Below are 19,574 nucleotides of genomic sequence, written 5' to 3'. Positions count from 1 at the left end.
AAAAAATCGGGTACCTACGAAAACCTTGGTTTTGAGGACTTTCTGTATATTACATACAATTTTCAACAGTACTAAATAGTCGACTGATGATTAATGACAATGTTAAGAGTTTCTGTATTTTAACCGATTTTAAAAAAAGAAAGGAGGAGGTTTCAATTAGATTGTTTTGTGATTGTTCTCGATTTCTCAAAGACGCCTGGACCGATTTGAAAAATTGATTGTTTATATGAATGGTCCAGTCCATCCAGACCGAAAAATTGTGGTCAAATAACAATTGCCGGAAAGCCAAATATTGGTGAAGAGCTTGGGTTTACCATTGCAAATAAAGTTTTAAGTTATCTATCCTATATGCTTCAAAAGTTATTCGAGATCAAAAGTCAAAATTTGGGTCCATCCAAAATGAAAAAAAAAAAAAATATAGCTCGATTGGTAACAGACATCTGCAATAAGTGATTTCTAGCCTAAGGAGTCCGCCATATTGGATTTAGACTCGCAGACACATTTTTTTTCGAGTTATTCATAGCAAGCCCTTTCATTTGATACCCATGTCGTAGGAATGCATTAAAAACATTTTTTTCTCCATCTTGGGTATACCGCCATATTGGATATAGAATCATACATTGTCATTAAAACTGAACATTCAAACAAAATTTCAACTCAATCGATAAAAAAAATATGCTTCAAAAAAAATAGTAATGTATCAAGATTTGTTGGTCGCGCTTGAAATGTACTCTATTCTCGGTATCCACGGCAGAGGTTATTCACCCTACGCGATGTGACGGAGCGACACGTCCTCTCTCTGTGAAGCCTTGCGGCGGTCTGGTTTGAGTTGACTCGCGTGCAGCGTTTTATAGTAGTTTTTAAATAATTTATAAAAAAATAAAAACGAGAGATTAAATTATAATATAAAGTTTATGTTTTAAAGAAAGAGTTATATTACTATAGTAAATAATTGTTATATTAAATTAAGTAAGATAGATAGGTAAAAAAAGCATTTGAAATTCACAATTTTTCACATTGTTAAAATATTTTTTTCTGAAAGATAGAGACCTAAATCAAAAAATGTTTTCAACTAACTATAGGCATGGGGATTTCGTCTATGAGTAAAAAAATAAATATGATTAGATTTGCCACTGTTTTCACATGAATTTAAGCTTCGAAATAGACGCTGAACGAGAATTTTATAAAACATCTGTTACGTTATAGGGGTTTTAAGTATTTAAACTACACAAATTTAAATTTATGTTCAATTAACTATATAGACAGTGAAATTACCTTGCGTTATTAAAAAATAATATAGTTATAGGATAAGTAGTTACTGAGAAACAGTGGTTTGAAAAGTACCATTTTAGGCCAAATGGCGCGCGGTTGACGTACACGCTCTTAAGTTCATGTTTAGAGGTACATAGTTTATGCATATTTAGGGGTTCATGAAAATGCAACCACAAGGATTTTCAAGTATTTGTTCGTGATAAGTCTTGTAATGTTTTAGGTTATATGTAGTTTGTTTATATGTAGCATACTTTTCAGGGAAAGTAATTGTTATCAAAATTTCAGAAAATATATATCTCAAGCAAGTTAGTTCTGAGAAAAAATGGATATAACCAATCAATTTACTTTATTTAAAGATTTATTTTGCATGAGTTGTAGGTATAATGTTTTGAAAATTCATAACACGAATAGTCACAATGGGTGTCATGAATTTTATATCAAATCCTTGCCTTAATTATTTTGCTTACTCTATTAGTCAGAAAGTTAATTTGTACTAATTCTAATAATAGGTTAGTATACAAGTTAATTACAACATAGAGGTAATTTGTTAATTATGATTATGGTAGATACGTAAATAGTAAATATTGAGAGTGAACAAACAACGGATGGATCATAAATGATTACCTAATCATTCAGTGTCCCATTAGTGAGGTCTGTATATGATAAATTATTGATTTTACTACCAATATCGGATTTATGTTGTTTATTCTATAAGTATAGTAATATTTTTACGTCATAGTCAGTTTCCAAAATCGATGTTTAATAATTACTAGATTAAGCTTAACATGCTTGGTGGTGGGGTCTTTACCATGACTATAGAAAAATAATATTACCATGGTTAATTTTAATTAATGGAGCTTAGGTGCCTTAATCTCATGACACAACAACAAAGATGGGGACAAAAATATCACTTCGAGTAATTATTTTGTCTACTTTGGTCGCTTTAAGATTGAGAAATGCATTTATGAAACAGTAATTAAAATCCATTTAAAAACTTGTCGAGGTACCCATTTTGTTATGTCATAAGTGGTCACGCAACTACCGAAAAATTTGGCAAACCTTGGCCGACACACTTCTTAGCTTTGTAGGCCAAGGTATTAAGTGCATTACACCTTGAGAAGATCATCTTTCTGTTTTATATAATTGGCTTTAAGTTATGTTTAAGAGCTCGTCGCTAAGTAACAGTCGGACAGGTCGATGATGATAAGGTTAAGCAACGCTTGGCGCGGTCGGTCTGTGGATGGGTGATCAGAGTTTCTCCGTGTTTTTTTGTGGGACCAGGCTGCCATTTGAATATCTTCGACAGTCGTTTCACGTAGTAAAAAGTGAGAAAGTTTGACAAACAGTCTTACCGACGCGTTTTAGGTTGCCCAGGTAACTGGATTGAGGGTCCTATAGGCAGTAGCTCCATGTTAAATACTGATACTCAGCTGTATCCAGTTAGACTAGAAGCAAACCCCAATATAGTTGTAGTTTATATGAATAGTTGGGAAAAGGCTAGGCAGATGAGAATTTAATTTACATCCACACAAAGTTTAGCAACTCATAAGTGTCAGAGACGACACAGCGGTTCGCCTTGATACCCGCTGATGTGGGTTAACCGTTGCGGTCTTGCGATTCCTTCAATTGCACTATTATTACATACGTAACTATGACATTGGGCTTGTAAATGACTGTTGTGTACTTATGTAATGGTTATGTATGCGTGAAACTTTTTTGATAACTGAAATGTTTCGTGGGTTGATAATCACAATGTTTTCTTTATCCGATATGTTTTACTCAACATAATTTTTTTTAAAGAGCAATCTATTATATAACCGTATTTATTGTCTAAAAATGAAATCAAAATTTTAAAATTCCTGAAACTTTCAGCATCATCATTCCTCTGCTCTTATCCCAATTTCTATTTGGAGTCGGCGTTGCATGTTTTATTCTTCCATATTCTTTTGTCACTTTCACACAATAACTATCCATCGTTTCTTTTTTTGAAACCCCTTACCTAATTAACAAGCCCAAAAAACTCCTAAATTAACAACCGAATAAATCGATTAAGAAACAAAACCGAATGTCCAACTCGGACACGGAATCGAGTTAACAAAAATGGGATTAGCAGGTTCGCTCGCGACGCACTATTGGTCGGCCGACACCGTTGCACGGCCCTAACCAAATTGTACCGGGCTCCCGCACCGCTCAGAAATGTGACGTCACAAAATTTGGTCTATCTAGCCCGAGGAGTATTGGAACTAGCTCATTTTGGAGCCACTCAACCTTTGTATTGCTAATAATGGTGCTGGATTTTTGAGTATGTAAATAGAGGGTTGAATGTGTCATTTAGCTCATAGAAATTGTTGATGAATTTTGGTTTTCTATCGATGTCAGCATCTTGAGATGTCTCACCGCCATGCTTTTCTCGTGTCAATTTTAGGGTTAGGGAGATTAATATTTTACCGGGCAACTTACTAGTAAAGTTCAGCCTAATAAATTATCAACGATAGCAACTAAGTACACTAAATACTAACTTCTGGTTCCGTCTAAGTTATACCTTCATACGTTTCAGCAAGTGACATTATCATATCAGTTTTCCATTTCACAGTCGGTATAACTGCAATGTTCCTCGCGTAGAGCTCTTCAAACTGCAATAATACATTTCATACAAACAAACAACTTCTTATTATAGTTGTCAGAGACCAAGATTTTATGTGTCTGCTACTTTCTTGTTGAATTTCTGATGTAGACTCTGGTCCAACTCTGGTTCTAAGATAGAAAATAAAATTAAAGATATTAAACTCTGATAGAATCTCTTATAATATAATTTATTTATCATAAATATATAAAAGTATATAAGATGTCAATACTCTTGATAAAGAGATGATCATACCATTTCAAGAGAAACCAATAAAAATACTACTCCGAAGCAGTAACTGTTTTCTATTCGCTGACCCATCACAGCTAGATACAGTGTGCATAACAATTTTATCACGACATCACACCTCACGTTCTTCACAATAAAACAAAAGCTTAAACAACAGTCAGTTGTTTTGTGTCAGGAATCCAGTCAGGTTGCGAACGGTCCCTCGTAAAATGAACGTCATCTCATCACGGACGTGTGGACTTCACAGCACTCGCCGATACCTCTGTTATTCCGCTTAGCATAATAGCGTTGCTTGCTCACGGTACTTGGGTACTCGAACGTTGTTTTGCACGAAATTGGACGATATCCGAACGTATCTATAGATTTCCATTCGGCGCGTGAAAATATGTGACGTTTTCTGATGAAATAAATGTGTTGTGTCATGTTTTTAAATTTCCATGATTGCTATGTGATTGTACCTCTAGATGTTAGATATGAAAAGGAGAAAATATTATAATAGCAGATGGAAAGGTCAGCGAAGGGTACGATTCTAATAGCGATAGTTATTGTGTCAGACTACAATGATGCTATATTTGGAAATCTGTCGAAAAATATTGAATTTCAACACGAAATTGTTTGCACTTTTGTAAGTAGGATGACGAATCGATAATCACATGTTTTTTACAATATGTTTTATGTCTGGATTTGAGAATTACTTTTATGATTGCGCCATACCTACTAGTTATTTATGACATTTAGACAAATAGGTACAGTAACTTTAATGGCTGATTACTGCATTACATTGTAATATACCTACTGTTGCTTAACTTGGTTTTATCCCAAAAACTTAATTTGCCTTTTCTAATTTCAGGTAAAATTCACACGCACGCCTGTTAAACGGGTAAATATGAAAACGGAATCCGCAAAAGCTGTCCAATTTCATCGATACGATCGCATCACTGGTCGATGTTGTCGATTTTTTCATGTATGTTGATCAGGCACCGCCGAAAACTTTTACAAGTTGCACCTTCATGCTTCGATCAACAGTACCTTCATGCTTCGATATTACTGGTTTTCTGTACTCACTCGAAGCGATCATCCAAACGGTTTCTCGTAAATATTTATATTCATATCGGGGCTAAAAAAGCTCTTTACTTGCTTATCTGTTGTTATCATTTATTACTTTGCTCGAGAAAATTTTACATAAGTGTGCATTAAAGATCAGATCAATGTGTAAGATAAACCAAACATCGTTGACATTTCCAATAATTAAAAATATGTACTCTCAAAAATGTAAATCGTGTAATTTCAGTATTAATTGAATTAATCGGGCTCTCAATCTATTTCCTATTTTTAATTTCATAAGGAAAAACGCACATTATTAATTTTAATTTCTCTGCTTTCCACACAATTAATGCAGGCCATTGCATTACCATCACCATTGCAATTACAGTCGACAGCCATTATTGCAGGTTGCACAGCCATAATACTCATTGCATACAATTTGTTTTCATTCACAAATAAGTGCAGTAATTTTCAGTTGACCGGAAATACTGTAATAAAAAACATACGTGTGGATTGTTTGTCATTCTGAGGAAGTTGTTAATGTTTGCTTAGGTAATGCACGTTCGCGATTTGCAGGCTTTTTTTAATGAAGGATTTATTTCCTGAAAAGAAAAAAAAATATGAGCATTGGTTGCCTGTGTCTTAATTTTTCATCGTCGCTAAGCCTGCTAGTTTACATGTGTACTTACATGCTTTAGTACGAAGCTTGTCTATTGTGAAACGTTTACATAATGAGGGTTTTTGAAATTTTTTCTGCCACAGGGTGGCGCCACGTATGCGTCTGGTCCAAACAGCTGTCAAATAGTATGGAATTGTAGGTGCCGAACTTATTGTTTATTGAAATTCTGTTATATTGGAAGTGTTATTGATTTTATTATGGACTACGGTCAGAATAAGGTTTCCGAACTAAAAATTGAGCTAAGAGAGAGGGTGCAAAAGTCACTGGTACTAAGGAAAAGCTTGTTGAAAAATTTGTTAACACAATATGATTTAGTTTTTTTTATTTACTCAACCTCAATAGTAAAACAATAATGCAGTGCTTTAATTATAAAATAAAAAAAACACTAAAATCGTTCACTATTCATAGTAAAGATAAGCACTTTGACAGTTACCTGGACCTGACGACTCGGTGCTGCCACCTCGTGGACGCCATTTTCGAAAACCCTCATTAAAATAGAACAAAATTCAACTGAAGAAAAATAATAAAAAAATATCGAAGTTTAAATCTTAAATTGAAGATGAATATGTACCTAATTTCAATTGAAATATTCTGACATTTAAATTAAGGTGAAAAAAACAAACAATTTATATGTCAAGTTAACGCGTGTACTAAAGCAATATCATTTATTTTAATCGACAAACTGGCGGCCATAGAATTGAAAGGGCAAGCGATGAATGACTAAAATGTGTATTACATAGAAAACTTTCTAAGGGAAATATATTGTGTCAATATCACGCGGTCGTGACGTTGCATTCGTTCGCTCTTTCATTCTATTTACACTTTCCACTTTTTGTTGACATCATACTAACACGTTTCTGTGGCTTCATTCAAGGCTGTACGGAACTTCGTACTTTTTTGTTACATTTGACCTATTTTACGACATTTTTTTGTGTCTTTTCTACCTCATATTTGTATATGATGGTAATCTGTTTGATTAATTACGATACACAGTTCTATTTCCGTATCCTGGTCAACTATAGGCATGAATAATAAATAACGAATTTCTTTTATGTATGCCGTGGTTATTTCTGGGACGTTAATGGATAAAGAGCTTGTAAAATAGCCTTCGATTTAGCTGGTAAACAAATTTAATTGAACGCAATATTATTCATGGTAAACCACCACAATTTACTTAGACAGTTTCTAATGGCTAAAATCCATTTAAGTCACATTTTATGAAACTCTTTTAATAAAATGGATTATTTTTTAATGCTACACAACGTCTATTCCTTCGATTACAAAAGAGATTACAGACGAACGACGCAAAATTCCATCTCAACTTACATCTAAGAATATAACGCCAAAATTCAGGTTTACATAATTTGAGGTAAATAAGTAAGTTAAACCGACCAACAGATTAAGCGGAAGGTTACACCTGGAAGTATTAGAGAAGACTAATTTCGTGGAAGTAAGTGAGCCCGGGAACAAGTTTCCCGTCGAGTAAATATGACAATTAGCTTGAAGCTTCATGAACGAGGTAATTTGTAGGAACGCGCTAAGTTTAAGCACAGGTTATGTAAGAAGAGTGCAACGTGAGAACGTTTGATAAAGCGTTAATCTTATGGAGGAAGTTCAGTCTTCGTTTAACGTGTGTGTAACCCTAGTTATGCGATTAGTTTGCCTTCAAGAGCAAACGGTTGAGCAGATTTTAATGGATCTTGGCAATAATATAACTTACACATCAGAATAAATATAGTCTAAACTTATTCGCGTGGGAGAAGTAGTTTTCTAGGGAATCGCATAAAACCTCGGGTGCAGGATACTTATAAAATATATAGAGCAGCAGCTAAAGAAGCTTAGAGAGAGATTTTAATCAGTTCAAAATTAATCAACTTCACACCACTTTCACACGATCGTATTTTTCCTTCTATTTATTGTAAGGACAAATTCTACGCAATATGGTGTTTGCTGCTAAATTGCCGTTGAGAAATTCCCTGCCCTATTTTCGTTTGGCCGCAAGTAAGTGCAAAATGTACCTCGCTAGCCGGATAACCGTGCCAAGAACCGGTGTTTATGGTGGCATTCCTGTTTCCCCTTTTTTATTTTCCACTCGTATTTTCAAATATTTTATTAATTTCTACATTTATAAAAAAAGTCGCCTGATATAACAATTCGTGTAAATTGTTCGATTGTCTTTGCCTGTGATTCTGTTTCAAAATTCCTTGACCAGTTACTAAGAATTCATTCATTAGCTTTTAACAACTTATTGCAAATACTTAGTAATAATTCAATTTACATCACAGCTATGTAGATTTAATCTATTTATCACGACATCACCATTTTCTTTAACGATGATTGCACTCAAGATAATATTATAACGCTATTAGGTTATACATAAAGACCGAAGTTTAAACATCACTGATTGAAGTTTCTTCGTTAACTAATTATATCTAAGAGAACATTTAATAACTTTGGCATTATAATGTGGTCTAATCACATCAGCGTATATATTCCTTAAAATTAAAGTAGGTAATGCCGATTTAAGTCTGGAAAGTTTTAATCTCAAAAAAGTACAATACAAAATTGGAGAATTTTTAAACTCATTTCGTGTTCAACTTTTATTGGTGGCTCGGATGAATTATTGATGTTGTACGCCCCGTTTTATCGCCGGCGTTATTTATTGCAATTACGATATTCTCAATAAAGATTTCGACTTGTGCTTGACTGAGCAATTCTGATAGAACCTCGTCTATCTCAACAAAAACGTCTCGTTACTTACGCTCCTTAACAAAGCCTGCCTTCATCCTTGTACTGTCTGAAAATCCTGTACCTACCTATTTTTAGTTAAACCCCTTTTATCTTGAATAGTTCGAATTGTTGGCACTGGTCCTCGGCCGAACTGGGAGGATCAAAGAGGGGCCCTTTTATACGGTGGTACAAAGAAAACACGCGCCACGTCAGGATAGCAGTTTCATTATGGATGAACTTCGACAATGTAGGATAAATTTCGCTTAGGTTGCCTACAATGTACGTGTACACTGTGCTTATATTTTGTAAGGGGTCGACGAACTCGTTACCTAAACTGTTGGGTGTTACGGGTAGTTTGTGTGATCCACATTTGAATTGGCTGAAAGTTGTCTCATTAGCTTTAGACATCTGAATTTTATGCACTTGCGTCCGAAATGGCACATAACATATCAGTCACGTAGACTATACGGGTCGCGGAGTCAAAAGTTCATCGAGATTTTAATTCCAAGAAAATTGTGTGCATCCACAACAGTGCAATTGTGTGTATAAATACGAGTTTTGAGGTTTTTAGATTTATTATTCAAACAACGGTTTTGTTTAAAACCTGTTCATACATTGTGTTTCTAGTTTATGCCTGTTTGGATAATGCGATTTTTACTGCTAGCTGAGCTATTTCACTCTAGAAATAAATAGTTTGAATAAACTTCCACCCTACGGCGTCGACATAAAGTGTATTTGCTTTTTGATAGATGGAAAAACGTATTACGGTTTTATTTAGTGCAACAGTCGTAATCATAAAACTGGCCAACGTATTCGAGTGTACTGCGAAACGTTTGGTAATCTCATTTTGTGGCTTCGCTATATACTCGGGAAAACTGGAATCGTGTTATACGTGAATTGTTTTTAGATTTACTTGATGATTTATCGGAGCTCCTCGAGAGAATGATCAAACGTGCTATCAGTTATATTTTCAAAATATTATTTTGTAACAAAGAGAGATAAATATCCTCTCAATCTTTGTTTAATTAAAGTTTAATCCAGATATTTATAAGAAGAATGAATTTATATCTAAATTATCGTCCATGAAATATGAGTACCTCTCAGTATCTTTAAACGGTATCTCATTGATGTTCTTCTAACAAACTTTAAACATAAATCGCTATGAAATCTCATTATCCGTGTTTCTGATTTATGTAATGTCTTGCGGCTTAAAGACATCTTTGTTTTTTAAATGGAGGTAAATATTTCTTTTACCAGTCAAACTTTGATAAAACTTTGAATAAATAAAAAATGAAATGAAATGGTTTATTTTGCAACTTGGACGATACATCACTTTTACACGTCATTTTAAGAACGCTGGGGTCGGCATTTCCTAACTGACTGATCGAATAATATTATATGTGAGTGTCACCATGTACGCGGTCTGAAATGGCCTTTTGAGGAAAGAGCCACAAATTATTAAGCTATAAATTTATCGAGAAGTTCCTAATGAAGTAAGATAGCATAAAACAAATTCATTCCACATTTACAAACGAATATAATTTGCCTTCACCTACTAAAATGATGTTTCGTGAAGATTACCTAGCTCAGTAATTCTGATGAAACGACTCAAATTGTGGCTACATCGCTTCAAGCGCTTGCTTTTTCGCTGGTGTTTTCCTACAGTTCCTACTATCTTACAACAACGCCTGTATCCTTACGCGGCCTGAATTCTATCTCTCAGGGAATAACATCCAAGTTGCCTCGTATCCGAATAAATTGTATCCTAACTTGGCATCTTTTGTTCTGTTTAATATTTCGAGAACAAGACCGGGGATCATTTTAATTAGCCTCAACTTGTCTTATTAGGATTAACTTACTTAACAAGACCTAGATCTAAATTGTTAGGGTCTTCAAAATATCTTCTAGTCCAAGGCCCATATTTTTGTACTCTATTCGTAACACAATCTAATTGTCCTTAAACAAATAAGCTGAGTCCTGTTATCAAACAACAAAAGAGACAGCTGTTTATATTTCAACGGTAGCAAACTTTTATTGTCTGGTTTTTCATATTTCTGTTCTCAGATTAGGTTTACAATAATGTCGTTTGTACTAAGAAAAGATGGTATCGCGGACACTTCTCGCAGTAACAAAATCTCGTTGTTCTAAGCCAACGTAAGCGAGCGCCGAGCACAATCGTGTCTTTCTGTAACGACCCACTAGAAAGGTATACACAAACTAATTTTAAACAAAGTTTGCGAATTTTCGCCGTAAAGTCTGGTCGTGTATTGTCGACGGGAGGTCCTGACTCTTGGTAGATATTCAGACCGCTCGCGAAACTTTGATACATGGCTTGGCTATAAAACGCAGCGCACCCAACCCGCATGTATTGTACACTCGCGGCCGCGCACACGGGAACACCGTTAAATGAAGCGATTAAATACAGCCTTTCTGCTGTTTACACGCAAATAAAACTAGCTATTTTCGACCAAATTGGACTCTGGTATTTTGCAGCTTGCATTTTAATTCCGCAACCTAATTTTTGGAGAATTGCAATTGTACGCGTTGACTGCAACGAATTTCCTTTTCATATGCCATTGCTTTGATTTATACCACATGTTATCTCTCACCACAGGTGCACGTTTTGGTGCAAAATAACATAAGTTTAGCTCTAATGACAAAATTTAAATTACCTTCGTGATTTACGAGCGACACGGACGTTCGGAACTACGTTGCTGTGAACAATGTGGGCCGAGTTTACGCAATAATGTCGAATATTCGGAGCGTGTGCATTGTAATTTGTCCGTAAGTGTATGGGGTACCGTATGGTATCGCACATTGATGTCCTATCGGGATGGTGAATTTTATTTGGCATGCGAGCGGAAGCTACCGTGTTTCCCGTGCGTGCGATGTCGGCTAGCCTATATCCATTTTTTTACCCCGCCAAGTGTCGGTAACGCTTTGGAATACGGTCGAATTGTTTGCCAATGAACTTCGGGTGGGCGGTTGATATTTTTTTTCCAGTGCGTACGGTGTGAATCATGTTGGATATCGCCGCCGTATAAATGAGTGTCGACGCTAAATTGAATTTTTATATTTCCAGTGGTTTCAAACTACCTATATGGATATTCGCAGAAAATGCTTTAGCTTCTAAATGGATTAGTTTAGAGTGGTTTTTCAGTACCATTGCGATGTTTTCCCGTTTTTGTTCCACATAAGCCGCATATGGGAGATATAAAAATGGTTCTTAAAACCCCGTGTATTTTTTCGTTGCAAAAACAAGGTCTATCCTGACTTTATTTTGGCGTCTCTTCTTGGAAATAAATGTATAGAAAACACCGGTTTTACGAAGTTTTCTGGGGAAGAATAAAATATTTCCTAGCCTTCAGTTTATTGTCAGATATATAAAAAAAAATACATTTTTTTAATTCATTGTTATTTTAAAATAACTTACCTAATGATATCTATGTCTTCTTCAAATAAAATAAGATAATAACTATCTTCCAAAGAGCTTTTATTAAAGACCATCAAAGGTAAGGTATATTACGGGATATTAGCATGTAATAGCCGTAGATACTACTAATCCTATTGGAAAAGATATCAATTTTGGTAAGGATTCCCTTTGTGGGTCCTTATCTCGTCCAATGTCTTTGAGAATCAGACCGACTTAGTGGTGTAGGTTCTGTAATCACCATTTTATTATAGACCATATAGATATGGTTCTAGAGATTCGAGATTGCTTTGTAAATTATGTATTATATTATGGTAATGTATGTTAATGTGATTGCTTTTAATGAGATGAAATCTGATTTGTGTCTAATGTCGATTTTTGGATTAGTTATTAAATTGTGATAGCAGTATTTACTGATACTTTTTTAATTTTATTAATAATCTCTAAAATTGCACACTCCGCTTCTTTTGAGACTCCGCTTTTTTGAATTGAAGAGGCTTTGGCAAGAAAGTATAAAAAAATCAATCACAAAATCCAAAGATAAAAAGTTGGTATCCAAACATCGACGATCAGGCGTCGACTGGCGCTTTCTTATCGCGGCTAATTCCTCATTTAATCATTTCCCTCCAATCCGACCTCGTTGGTTAATCGGCTTCGTGCTCTTCTCATCGCCCATTGATTAGAGGCCCCTTCGTCTTCCAGATATTATGTCAATCAATTGATTTATCTATGTTATCTCTTTTGACAGCTCCCTGGTAAGGCTTCTATGCTGATGAAATGCCAATTTAGATAGAGGTTTTCAACCGTTGAACGATCGATTTGAGAAACCCCTCGTCAAGTCGACCGATTTGCAATTAAGTTTTGGGTGCCTTTAGATGTAGGCGAGCCGGGGTTTTTATGAGTTAGATGCGGTGGTGTGATGTGTAGGGAATCCTTTGCGTGAAATTAGAATTGGTTTCAAATTGATTTTGAATTTCAGTTAGATCTGATATGTGATAAAAAAGGTAATAGTTGAATAAATGATGTAAATTAATACCATATTTTTCAGAAATCTAAGAAAATAACTTCAAGTCATCAAGCAAAAAAAATTATAAAGATTTTCTTTTCAAAGTACATTATTTCGCTCTACCGCGGTAATCAAAAACTTGGAGTCATTATCCGTGTCCAAAATTTCGCCATCCATTTCACCTGACGAATAATGAGTGTTTTTGATACGCACAAGTTTTCAAACTCCACGGAATTCTCGTCAAAGTCGTGAAGAATCTTGGCAGTTAGCGAGTTGTTGCGTGTTTTGAAACAGATACTAATTGGCTGTCACCACATTGCAACAAAGTAAGATTTTCGACATTGCGAGTAAAGGCGTAGGTACTTATGTCATGAAGCTACGTTGAAAGTATGCAAAGGATTTTGGATTCGAAAGAGGTTATTGTAATATGAGTGCGACTCATTTTCTCGAGTGGTTTTGACGTGACACACCTACGAGTAAGTCCCAAGTGTTAGGGATATAAACTAGATCTGTTATTCAGGGGGTCGTGCTATAATCTTCATATTTTAAATTGATCAAAGATTGATCCGTTACGTTGTTTGTATTTCTACTTCTTTCAAAAGAGACTTGTCTGGTTACTAGGCAGTGTTTATTGGATCGTATACGACGAAACCTTATCTACAGGTAGACATTGTTATTTTCCAAAACCTAATAAAATATTCGCCTGAAAAACGAAACACAATTCGTCCGAACGTCACGAAACTAATACTGAAAGTGTCAGCCGAAGCTTGTTTTTCAATTCGTTCAAGTTTATTCGACGAGATTTCGTTTACGCAATCCCGGTACAAAGTGCCTGTCAGAAATGTCATCTGCGTCCGACCGCGACGATTTGTACACAGTCATGGTTTATTTTGTTGCAAATTCGGGATCCGAGGGAAATTCCAGTATGTCGTCAGCACTTTTCATTGGTTAGGAATTGGAATGGATGATTGACAGATGTTCATGTGGGGCCCGTTTTTTTTCGCTATTGTTAGCTATGTTGTCTAGTTCGGGAGACTAAAAGGATCACCTACAATTTTCGTGGACCGAACTACTGCTCGGCATAGTAAAGCAATTAAGAGATTTTTAACAATAAAGCATTTTTTTAATAAATATTTAATTAGGTAGCAAAATAACTAATTTAGCTGGCAGACAGGAATTCCCAGCTGTAATTTTGTTCTTATTCGAATTCTCAAGGCCGTCTCTTAAGCGATGAGATAAGTAATGAAATAAAGCGAGATTTTATTAAAATTAATAGTGTCTAATGTTTGTTACAATTCAGTACTAGAATATTTCTTTTGATTTTCTTTTAAAAGCCTGTGTCTATAATATGATTCGATACAAAATTCAAGGACAAAGAATAAGTTTTCAAACGTCCTTACCGAATTTCGAAACCATATAAATAGAACCTTCCAATACGAACCTTTTCGCTATCATTCATACACCCGTCGTCACCACTTTAAGGCGCATTGCAGTCATAATATTTCCTACTCGGGCACTGTAAGCGATAGTGGGGTGACATTCATAAAACGTCGAGCAGATGTAACCGGGAACATTTGCATGTCTATGAGCTAGTGGTAAGTGTTTATTGCGAAGTAAGACGGACGGTTGACGTATGCTGGGGCTATTCTGCACTTGTTGAGTTGTGATCCTTCTCATTGATTTTGTTTTGAAGTAGGTATATGGTAGATTGAAAGATGGGAGGTCTTTTAAATTGTTATGTGAGGTTTGAGAGCTCGTCGGAAATTCAGAAACGATATCAGGAAGTGGACTTTTGTTTCTTGTCGCTTAGGTACTACGCGATATGTTTGGTCATCATCTAAAGAATGTAAGAAAGATCGTTTACAGAAACATGGAGTTGTTTTTATCACTTGTTCCAAAAAATAAAACGTTAGCAAAAGAAAGCTAGTTAGCTATATTTAAGACCTTTTTATTCACCCCAATAAAAATGTTACGCTATCAAAGCCCTAATTTTTCCTACATAAAACCTTATTGTTGAGTTGAAGACTTTCACAAAGGTTTATAAGTGCCTGTAAATGTTACTTAGTCAGGCAATCATCGTTAGTCACCTGTTTATTGGCTAAATTTAGCCTTTTGAGGTGCACCTTGACCCGGCCCTAATGATGAGACCGCCTTTATAATTCTGCCATTACGTTGTGAAACAAAGTTTAATCTCTTAAGTACCATCTCAAATGTTAGCCGATAGGTCAAAAATTCTGCAGTAAATCGTGATTCTTAGCTGTGGAACGTGGTTACTCAAATACTTGATAAACATATTCATATGATAAATGTGTATTTTATTCTCTCGTTTACTGCACATTAAAGGGGATAATGGAATGACATGCGTATTTTGAGCATCATCAAAAAAGCGTGTTGTCATACATTTTTATCGTTAAAACGATGTCAAGATTCACTCCACTTTACATTTGCACTAACGTTATATATTACTTTGAAAAGCTTACACTTCACCCAGTAACGAGAAACGATAAATTCAAGGAGATCACGACAAACATATCGCGATGAAATGGAGCGCTTTGAGAACGCTGACTCACGTATGTATATTGTATTTACTAAGGCGCAAAGCGTTACATATGTCTGCAGCCTAAGTCTTGTGGCCGTAAATTCATTTAATTTGTCACTCGACATAGCGTGCGGTCAGCGGTGCTCGGTTCTTGCAACGCGATAATGTAATATCATAGTACTAACATTGTTTCTTCAAGCTTCCGTTGTTTTGTTTTCAAATTGTTTGTACTGAGTTCATTATCAACAGTACGTTGTCTTGAAAGCTTTGATATTGTTTGTTGTTTGTTTGTTTTCGTGCTATTTGTGGTTTATTTTGATGTTGTTGTAGTAGGTTTGGTTTAATTGATATTATTCTGGCTTTGACTTTATAGTCCTCGTTATTGTATCTAACTTTGTAGGTCTGTTAGGTTTATATAAATAAAAACGAAAACAGAAATTTTACCAAAATAAAATAAGGTTTTGTACAAGATATAGAAAAGCACTCAGTATTATTCACGCGGACTGAACTTGAGCACATAATAAATTATGACCGTTTCTGACAAATCTCCAGAGAAAATATTGTGTCCCCAATATTTTTTGCAGTAGAAAACAAGTACCTACTCTCGCTTGATTGAAATTCTGTCAGGAACGTCCAAGTTATTTTTCTTTAGTAGGGCGAAGTTATAGCATAATATATATATTATAATGCGACGGAAAGAAATTATATATTTTTTACTTTGCTAATAAAGAAAGTCTGAGCTAAGAAGCAAGCTCAAGGGACAGCGTTGGAACGTGAGTATCTTTCGTAATCGCAATTCACACCGAAGACTTTCTTACACCATTAACCCTGAAAAGAGCGATCGGACGGAAGAGATTAACATCCACCGCAGCGTTTAGACGGTGCTTCTTGAAAACGTAATGGAGAGAACTGGCAATGGAATTTGCGCTCTTTTGTTTAAGTGAAAAATTGCAGCAAATTTTCGCTTGCATGGTACGAGTATTGGATGGCACGATTGCATTAAAAAGATTAACTGTATGGGCGCCGCTTGCGTCGTTTTTGTTGAGAGCCATGTTCATAAAGTAAGTTCTTTTATTTTAGCGGTAAACGTACTTTTTTGTACGGAATTACGGGAAAAGTCCAAGGCAATATGCGACATTACAGTCGTAATTATTATGAAATGTATGTTTTTATTATATAAGTTAACAAAAGCATATTTCGAATGACGCACATTTTTATGAAGCTATTATGTCAATTTTCTACATAAACATAGCATAACGACATTCTCAATGATATTAACTTATGTTTTTACGGGGATATGATGTCTGTTCTTCATAGTTGTGGATAAAATAAATAAGAGTTCACTATAGTATTTTTAGCTCGTTGTAAATGTCATGGAATTTATGAAATATCCGTTTCTCGACTCCCACATCGAACCTTTTATATGTGGAGTGGTAAATCAAAGGAAGAAAAATATTTATACGCTCAATAGATTTCCATGGGGTCCCAATACACTACATTGCTAAGTACGAGGGATACTGTGTGGGAAAGATTAACTCCTAACGTTTGTGAAGTGCGAGTCCGTGGAATTTATCACGGCAATAAAATATTATTACGGCACATTTTCCTTTTGTGCGCGGTCAGCAATTTATGTAGTAAACATTGTTAGTTTTGTCATAACTGTTGTAATTAACTGTAAGACTCGATAAAGTGGTTTTCAGCGTTTCGTGTTTTGTACGTACAACGTGCAAAGGTCTAAATCTTCATTACTTTTAGTTGTCGCGTCAGATTTTTTAAACTTCCTACTTAAATAATGTGGCTAGAATGAATTATTATTACGAATTTATTGTCTGTGATGCCATGTCATTAAATTCAACTTCATTTCATAAAAAGTTATTACTTAATTTGACTTAGTTTTCAGTAACATATTGAACTCAAACGTAAACCACTAGTTTGTAATGAAAAACATTTCCTTGGTGTGCCATAAAACGTTTAGCTTGACCATAATTTTCTTGGTAATAATTTAATTCAAGTGTTAACATGGTTAATGCCTTAATAAAGGTTGAACCTAATTAATTGTTGGAGACTGGTGGGGAATATTTAATTATGGCGGAGTTGGGTTATTTGACAGAGGGCGGTTTTGGTTGTATTTTATTTATGTTCTGTGTCGTTCACTGGAAGCGAGTAATGTTTGTCAACTGGGCATATTTTTGGGTAATTCACTGTCTATTGAATATAACTCGTAACTTTTTCCGGTCAGACAGGCAGTGGCAGGCTAACTTACGTTCAATAAAAAAAAAATCTCTTTAGCTTATAAAGTGCTAATAGGAAAGATCGTAGGTAGGCACTGATCTCAAATTAGTACTGAAAGAATATAAAAAGATACCAACCACCAAACTCTTTTCTTTTTTAAAGGAAGACGGCATCCAGAAAATTTTTCGTTTTTCAAAAAAGTTAAAAACACCCCTTTGCCACCGTATTTCCCTCGTTTACCAACATCACGAGCAGTGTGTTCTCTCAAGAACCATCTCTTGAACAATACGCAGTTTTTGCAGATTCTCCTGAAAATGTTCTACCAAGTTTAGCTGTTTCTCCTTTATTTATGAGTTCTTCAACAAACAGGTGTGTCTTGGCTAAAACCCGTTTATTCGTGCCTCGTGTAATATAAGATGCAGTATTTTCTTATTTGAGCTTCGTTTTTGTTGTTTGACCATTTTTTAAATGATGTGCCTTTTCTTTGCCCGTCTTGAGTTCTTCGTTACTTTAAATAGGGATTTCTTAATGTACGTTTCAAATTTTGCGTCTTATTTTTATTATAATATCTGAAATATTTTGTTATTTGTTAGCCACAACTTTTAAATATAAGGCAGACACTGTGGCTTCTTACCAAGCTTTCATGTCTAATTCGAATATTAAAGAGATCGAGCCTTCATGTTTTGAAAGTCAAATAAGGCAGACTTTTAAATCCCACATACGATGTTAATACCAGGCCCATTAAGTATCGGATTTAGTACGTGACACAAAAATGTTCACCACGCGAGAGAAGTACCTACATAATTTACGTACATTTTAATACACAGATATTTTGTATGATCAACAGACTTGAAAGAGAAACATTTCATTCCTTCTGGGACGTTAGTATGGCGTCATTGCGGGAGATTTACACCAATACCAATGCCTTTTGACGAGTCACTTCTTTGAGGGCTTAACGCGGTCGCCGTTTTGATATAGGGAGTCGTGCGAAAGGATCCCTGAATCAAAGAGAGCATAGTCAAAGGATCGCGGAACCCATTCGGCGGCAGACAGAAAATGTTGCTTCTTTTCACGAAAATGTACCTTCTATGAACGTAAATAAGTTGAGTTTCGATTGAGAAATAGATATGCGTAAATACCCTTTGTGTGTTTTAAGAAATATTTCAGTCTTTATGTGTACCTGGTCGCATAATAAAAAAAGAGGTTTAACAAACTACTTAATAACACGAGAGAAACGAAGAAAATAGAACTCTCACCCATTACAGTTGAAGAATTGGCTCACGATTCAAAGCGATAGCTTTCATAAATTGATCAGTTAGCTAATAGAAGAGGCATTACTCGGGGCAAAAAGAAACGCGCGCCAAATTAGACAAGATTGATCCTGATCGTTTCTGCTCCAAAGAATATTGGCTATGAGGAATCAAGTGACTTATCGAATTAGGAATTATTACGAGATATTATGAGAAACTATATGAGAAAGTTCATCCTCCCGAGTATTAGTTAGACCCAATAAGTTAGAAGTTCGAACACACTTGCAAATTGTTACGAATGTTCCACGAAATGCTTTCCGATTTGTATTTTGATTATGAAGCAATACGTTCTTTGAGTGTCTTGGGGATTAGTTAAACCTTATTTGGATTTCTTGTTTGTTTTTATTGTTCCCTAATTTCCCGGGAGAGTATTGATGTTTTGGTAAATATTTTATGCCAATATTTTAAATTAGCATTAAGTATATGGAATTGTATGTAAGTGCAAACTTGTAGGCACAGT

General features: G+C 35.2%; 1 protein-coding gene across 6 annotated transcripts in view; it reads left to right on the top strand.

Annotated features, from left to right (window-relative positions):
- Positions 1-19,574, top strand: part of LOC110372205 (putative polypeptide N-acetylgalactosaminyltransferase 9) — a 163,935-nt gene that overhangs the window by 100,395 nt on the left and 43,966 nt on the right. The gene's annotated exons all lie outside the window — the stretch shown is intronic.

This window comes from Helicoverpa armigera, chromosome 8 (assembly GCF_030705265.1).
Source record: "Helicoverpa armigera isolate CAAS_96S chromosome 8, ASM3070526v1, whole genome shotgun sequence".
Classification (NCBI taxonomy): Eukaryota; Metazoa; Arthropoda; class Insecta; order Lepidoptera; family Noctuidae; genus Helicoverpa; species Helicoverpa armigera.
This window is presented reverse-complemented; position numbering and strand designations above follow the sequence as displayed.